Genomic DNA, 7457 nt, shown 5'->3' with positions numbered 1-7457 from the left:
CAGTAAAGACTGAAGCAAAGAAGGCATTCAGTAACTCTGCCTTCTCTGTATCCTTCGTCACCAGGGCACCAGGGCAAGACTTTGGGTCTCTCACAACAGGAATAAATTGAAAGATTACATATCATACTGCGATGCAAGCCCAATACTAGATCATTAAGACTTTTAATGCTTAGAACTCTCTTGTATCAAGAAGCCAGTAAACAATGTAAAAAGTAGCTACAAATAAAAAAGCAGAAGTTAACAAATATTAAATAGATCATAGGGCAAGATACTGATTTTACATCAGTATCACAATAGTGCAACCCCACTGATGTTGAGGATTTCCTGTCTTCAGTGTGTGCCAGGAAGAATTATAATGCTTTCCATAGTACCCTTTTATACCGAAAGATAAACCCTAGAGAGCAAGAACTCTTCTGCTGTAAAACTGACTGTCTGGTCAACTCAAGGTTTCCCCAACACACTGTTTGGCCAGCTATTTTACTTCTTTTAGGATAAAGTAATCATTATCACATTAAAAACAGTCAGTGCAGCAATTGCAATCAGTTAGTGCAGCTATGCCAACCACGTTTTCTGGCCTTACTACTGCAAAAACCTCTGATCCACCATCAATTTGATGAAGAATCAGCATGTGTAGGTCAATGATTCAAAAGGCACAAGAGAACAGATATTAGAAACAGGTGTGTGGTCTCAGCAACAGGCAACAAGGAGGGAACTGTTTTTGTTGAGTGACAAGGAAGCAATGATAATGGGCCAAATTCTGTGCTTGCCTTTGGGACTTCAGTCAGTATAAGCTCCAGGAGAATCTGGCTCTAAATCAGTAACATGTGAACTGGTAAGAGCTCGTCATTTCCATTAGATCCTTAATCCAATGCCCAAATCTGAGAAAAATTCTTATCTGTTGCTTCCATCAGGTCCATGGAAACCTTGATCTTGTTTCAGTGTTACACAGAAGAGATCTTCCCTGCAATTCCCCCCTTTCACCCTCACCACATAAGCTCCCATCCCCACTTGGGAACCTACATAGCTACGGCTAAAAATTTGGTGCTGACTGCCAGTGCTCCTTTTAGCACCTGGGTACTTCCTTGAGCTCCTGCTCTCCCTAGGGCTCTTTCCAACCACCATCTTCTGCTCTCTGCACTACCTCAGGCCTCCAGACCCTCCTCTTACACAGCTGCAGCAGCAGCTGTGGTTCATCTGTATTTACCTCACTTGGCAGACCTTTTGGGGACCCTTGACAGGTGCATCTCTTGCCCTATGCTTGTTACAGCTCTGTGTATCTGACACTACTCCTGACCTTCCACCTCTTCCTTTCTGCTGTTCCCTTCCCCTTCCCTTAAGTTTCAGACCTGGCTGCCTCTCTGTTGGCCAGATGAATCACCTCATCTTTTGTGGCCTCCACCATGTTTGTACATGTAGTTCAGCTGTTGCGGAAGAAACCCTCAAGTTTTTGGGAGACTCTCATCAGAAATGTGTTTCATTCTTCCGCTCTAGTAGTGAAGTGGCTGCAGCACACAGGAAGCCTCAGGAGTCACAGGCCAAGATGGGGAAGCTTCTCTCCAATTAAGTGCTGAGCAAACACTCTGCCTTCAGAGTATCCTCTCCTCAACTCCAGAGCAAAGAATACAAGCTCTGATTCTGCCACTGAAGCACAACACTTCTAGCCAACAGCTCAACAAACCAGGCTGCTCAAAACAATTTATAGCCAGCACCAAGTTATTATTGGAAAACAGAATTACAAAAAAGGCAACATTTTATTCAGACCAAGTCCCAAAGGTCACTAAATTAAATGCTGCACAGAATAGTATTACTGCATAACATAGTTATTCCCCCCACATCAACACTGTAAGGAGGAGTCACAACAGAGATGACATTTTGGGACTTGTAGGATTTTCCATGGCTAGTATAAACCACAGTCTCTGAACACATTCCCTCAGTCTGAGGAGCACCATACTGAGACTGCATGTGTCAGGCATTTAGTGCATTTAATTACACACAGAGACTCATACATGACACTGTAATCCAAGTACCAAAAGTAGACAACTTAAGTGTAGTGCGAGAGTGGAAGCCACAAATTGGAAGTGCCCAGTGCATACTGAAAAGGTTTTTGTATTTAATTTATACTTAAATTTATAATTTATATTACTAAGAAAAGAAATAATTTAGCCTGAAATGACCATTTGAGTACGTGCTTCATATGAAGCCCAAGTTCTCCTTCTTGGCAGTGGTAACTAAGCCAACACAAAAGGCTCAAAGCCTGATCTGCCACCCCATTAGCTGTCAGTATGCAGGGGCCTTCAGCAGCAATAGCCACGTGCTTCTCTGTGCCATGGAGAGCACTCACACGGACACATGGGTGCTGAAACTTCAGAGCAAGCTCTGCACAGGTTTCTGATAAAATCACCTAGGAGCCTGAAGAGCCTGCCTTTGACAAACTTCCATGGCACAAACACTATCCTTTGGTGCGTCTCCCAAACACCACAATTCCCTGAGTGGATGTTGTACAAGGCTAGGACAACAAACACCAGCCCACCTGACCAGAACATGGGACATTTACTTTTGAAGCACTGCCAAGCAGGTTGGCCTCACCAGTACAGCAGTTCCTTAACTGCAGGATAACAACTCAGTGAGACTGCACTGCTCAAACAACAGTGGTAGTAGCTTGTTTGATGCTAAGCCAAAACATGCCCACAACTTTCTAGAATAGACATGTCCTAAGAAATCATACTCACAGTCCACTTGGCCATGCACAACACAAGCAGGTAACATTGTTCAACACCACTCAGACTATAATACAGTATCAGCCATCTTAGAAGATGAAGAATAGTTCATGGTTACTTAAGCAACATCAGGTTTAAATTACTTACAACTTTTCCTTTTTAAAAGTTCAGTAAGACCTTTAGCCAATAAACATCAACCTAAATAAAAATATACCAGTTTACACAGGCCAAGAATTTGTCCCCAGCTTTGTGCAGCAGCACAGTGGTATTTGTAAACAGGTAAGGCTTCTTTGCCACTTGAACTCTTATCTTTTCAACACTTGGAAGATTAGATTCATCAGTAATTTAAACATTGGATACAGTACACAGCCATAGGCTTTTTTTTTTTTTTTCAGTCAGCAAACCACTAGAGAGAGTACTGAAAGGCCTATTATAAAGGCCAATCACTATCCTTTTCTTGAGTGACCACATGAAAATCAGTGACCGTTCCACAATGGATTGAAAGGGCCTTTTGTCTGAAGGAAAAGGACAAGGAGTCACGAAAGTATTGCAGATTCATTTGTAACTCATGTTTTTTGAAGAAACTGTATAGCTTCATTTAAGAGCAAACCAGGAAAAAAACATGTTTTGTCAATGTTATGCCACAACTCTTTCCTAACACATGTATGCAGAGAGCATATTTTTAGATTAGTCTCTTCTGTATTTAAAAAAAGGATGGAAAGGCATTCTATATTGTTGTTTTACAAAAGAAGTTTAACACGTCAGGAGTTTTGACTTTATTCCAGAACTATAGTTAGGGGCTGCAGCGCTATTTGCCTTGTCTAAAAAGCAAATCATCAGAAGCTTTTTTTTTTTCCAGTACAAGATCWAGCAAAAGTATAATTACACTGGGATAATAAATGAAAGCATTGTGACTGCTTCTTYATAATTCAGAGAATTTCCCATCACCAATAAAGTGTACGGGGGCTTCTTCATCAAAAAGACAATTTTCACATTGAGAAACCAGCATTTGATTCTGAACAAATCTTGAAGTTTGTTTCCAAAGTCTCTCAAAAAGAAGGGTCAATATGCCTGCTGACTTTTTCCTCATAAATCGGAAAATGTTCTGTCTTTCTCCCCCCTCAGTCATACTTTTGGTTCTCAGGTTTTACATGCAAATGCACACACACTCATAATGAGATTTGCACATATGATTTCATTACAGAGTTTCTAAACAAGCTTACCACAGACAAACTTTCAGCAGGAAAGACAGTGAAGACTAGTAAGCAACAACAGATTTCTTCTAATCCATATCCAGAACTATGGGAATTACCGCACTTACATTCAGAAACAAAAGTCACAGCTGTCAGACTTGCCCTCTTCACCCGTCTGTTCCACCCACGCACTGTGAAACTAAGCGGTCAAAAAAATGTCAATTTTCATTCTCCAGCTTCTTGCTGCTCTGCAGCATCCCAGAGTTTATATTCCTTGTGCTCCACAACCCTTCTTGAAGTCAAACAATATATTCTGCACACACCACTGGGTCAAGATTCCAGGTGTAAATAGATTTAGCTCTTCTGACTGCCCTACCAAATTACATCAGGCAAGGAGCTGGTCTTTGGCGTGCTACAAGAAGGCAATACCAGGACCAAATTCTTTGCTGTGAGAATCACACACCATGTCCCTTTCAAATACATACTGGAAGTAGAAGTCTTGGCATGCCAAATATATCCCCAAAGCCCATGGCCCATCATCTTGCACACAGAGCATTCACCCTGTAAAACATGGAGTTATAGTCCTCAGGACTGTAAAGAAAACCTTCCATATGCAAAGTAGAGGCAAAACAATGCTGCACTGTCTTCTTGAATCTCAAGGTGTTCAGAAGCAAACAGCTCAATGAGGTGTAAACTCCACAGTCGCCTCCGCCCCCTCCCCACCCCCAATCTCAGTGAAGTTCAGGGCCAAATTCTTTGATATAATAATGCTACAGAATGCTGCTTTCAAATGATGTATTAGCAGAGGAAGGAGGTAAACTGGGACACCGAAAGTCCAGACTAAAATAAAGACACTTTGTTATCAAAGTTAACTATTTCACTACTGATCATTTTTGCACATGAAAGAGAAAGTTGCAAGAGGAAGCTGGTGAAGCAACTGAGGAGGAAAGAAAATGCAGAGGGAAAGATGGAGAAACACAAGGATAGAGACAGTGCAGAAAAACAGGGAGGATGGAGGAGACAACAGCAACAGGTACAGAGGCATATTCCCCCACATAGTAACACAGACAATAAAATCCTTAATTATGGAGGCAGTCATGGAGCTTTGCCTTTATCCTCCAGCCCACAGTAAAGAATCGAGTTCAACCTTTCCTTTGGATGAGGAAGGCACCACTTCAGGCTGATTTGAGAAAATGCCTGAGTTTTTTGAGTTCTGCATAAATAACATTACCGACAGTGTCCACAGACCACTAAGACTGGGACTCTGAAAGCATAGTGGGAAATACAGCCCCTAGAATGACAAGAGAGGCAACAAGCGTGGATGAAACAGAACAGAAATATAACTGTGATGGGGGGAGTCTGGGGGGAATTAATACCAAACAAATTGGCTATAACTACTGACAGGCATAGCTTTAGCATTTCCACCATTGCTAGAAGAGAATTAACCCAAAGAAAATGTAAAACACATTTCAGGCCATTGGGATCTTGTGCTTTCCCTTAAAAATAGGCCTAAACCACGTTTCAGTTTCAGATACAAATTTCCTTAAAATCTGGGAAATGGCAGGATGGTATCCTGACATAGCCTTGTTTCCATCTCTGAGTGAGAAAGACTGGGTAAAAGAAAAATTGGATCTAGATCCAGAACCAAGCCTCCCCTAAAACAAAAAGTATTTGGAGATACAGTATTCAGTTTTTAGACTCACTACTAAATGCCAGATAAAACAATAGTCCTCCAGAACATGTTTCTGCTCAGGGTCCACTAAGTCCAGAAGCACCTGCCTGAGTAAAGACTGTGGAAACAGACCCTTCAGTTAAGGATAATCCTCAAAACATTCTGAAGGGTATTTAATTTCCTTCATCTTTCCTGTAACATTTTTTTACACAGTAGGCTTCCCAGAGTTGTGACCTTATCTCCTTATATATTTATACAGCACCTGACACAGTACAACCCTTATCTAGATTGGTGTCTCGTTACATTTAACAGATTCTGCTGTTCTTGCATAGGGACAAATTCCTTCAACTCCTATAACACAATTAGTGGGAGAACACTCACAACCTAGCAACAGCATTCAGCTCCAGCAGGTTGTGATGCAGCCTTACAGAATTCATCAACTTGTTCTAATCTGGGAACCATTCTGTATTTATAAGGGTTGACTCTATTCATGGAAACAATTGTGGCAAGGGCGCAGTGTCCTGCTCACAGCAGCTTAAAAACTGTAGCTAGTGGCATTCAACAGGCTACCACCCAGAAGGATTTCTTTCAAGGCCGGTGCAAATAAGTTTCTGGCTAACCTTGACATTTTGCATGCTTCACTCTTTTCCATTTAGTTTACCTTCCTTGAATAATCACACTTAGAAGATATTTTATAGCTGCATCAGATATTTTAAAGCAGGAGCTCAAAGAAACAGGAGAAAAGGTGCTTTATAACTTATAACTAGCAAGTCAAATTAAAAAGTTAACAGAAAGGAATTCCCAGGGAAGATCATTAGTTGCCTTGAAGCGTATAAAGCATACGCACATTTTCAGGCTGGAATCAACCAAATCCATCCAGGGGAATGTGACCTGAAATGAAAAAGCTGGATTTTCTGTGATGCCTCTTAGCTCTCCTAAAGAAAACATATCTAGTAGCACAAGTGACTCACATCTCAGGATGATGAAGCTGAGGCTAGCGAAGAAGCTTACACTACTCATTTACAGCTCAACAAAGGAAGCATTGCATTATGATAAAGAATAAGAAGAAAATATTGCCAGCTGCTACTGCATATCAAAGAATTGGACACCTAATGATTAGATTTTTCAAGCATAGTAAGAAAGGCAGCGAGTGTAAAAAAAAAAAAAGCCCTATTACCTTACTGGTCTTTTATCTTGGTGCTGATAAAATAAATCCACAAATAGGTGGGTTTGTGCAGAAACAGTAGCTAGGGCACAGCAACCTTCGTCCCTACCTTGTGGTATGTCAGCACACACAGCAGCATTTCACAGCCCAGGCGCAAGCGTAAGGCAACATTTCATGATCAAACGCAACGCTGGCTCAGCGCGTTTGGCTGCGAAGATAACCAGGGATAAAAGGCTGCGCTCGGAAAGACCCAGCTCTGTACTCTCCGGGTGTGCAATTAATCATTTATGATCAAGGCTGTTACTGAATAGCCTTGGCCGGCGCTGCCCAATTCAGCTCCAGCGGCACTTAGGGGCTGGCGGGGCCGGGGCAACCGGTGAGCCGCTCGCAGAGCCAGTCCCTGAGGGGGCTGGGAGGCCGGGGCCCGGCCGCCGGGAGCGGCCCGCCCGCCTCCGCCCGAACTGGGGTCTCGGCGCTGGGACGCGAACCGTTGGAGGAGGGGGCAGGGGCCGGGCGCACCCCGAGGTAACCGTCCCCCCGCGCCCTCCCACCCCGGCAAGGGGCCCGCTGCCCCGCGCCACAGCCCGCGCAGGTGCCGCCCGAGGCGAGGCGAGAGCAGGGCGGCGGCCAGCGCCTTACCTCGGAGCCGCCGGGTCGCGGCGAGGCGCTGCCGCTGCGGCGGAGTGCGGAGGAGCGGCTGCGGACTCGAG

General features: G+C 43.5%; 1 protein-coding gene across 10 annotated transcripts in view; it reads right to left on the bottom strand.

Annotated features, from left to right (window-relative positions):
* Positions 1–7457, bottom strand: part of SPATS2L (spermatogenesis associated serine rich 2 like) — a 164363-nt gene that overhangs the window by 87684 nt on the left and 69222 nt on the right. The window contains exons 1-2 of one of the 10 annotated variants that reach the window (XM_026072449.1): positions 7387–7449; positions 6857–6955 (exon numbers count right to left, since the gene is read on the bottom strand). The exons of 6 other annotated variants lie outside the window; for them this stretch is intronic. The gene's annotated coding sequence lies outside the window, so the exon portion shown is untranslated. Of the gene's footprint in view, positions 1–6856; positions 6956–7386; positions 7450–7457 lie in introns of those variants that run through there. 3 more of the 10 variants (XM_026072445.1, XM_026072446.1, XM_026072451.1) reach the window with 3 other exon arrangements.

Source organism: Apteryx rowi, unplaced genomic scaffold (genome assembly GCF_003343035.1).
Source record: "Apteryx rowi isolate R43461 unplaced genomic scaffold, aptRow1 scaffold_342, whole genome shotgun sequence".
Lineage (NCBI taxonomy): Eukaryota > Metazoa > Chordata > Aves > Apterygiformes > Apterygidae > Apteryx > Apteryx rowi.
Note: the sequence above shows the minus strand (reverse complement) of the source record. Positions and strands in the feature narration are given on the sequence as shown.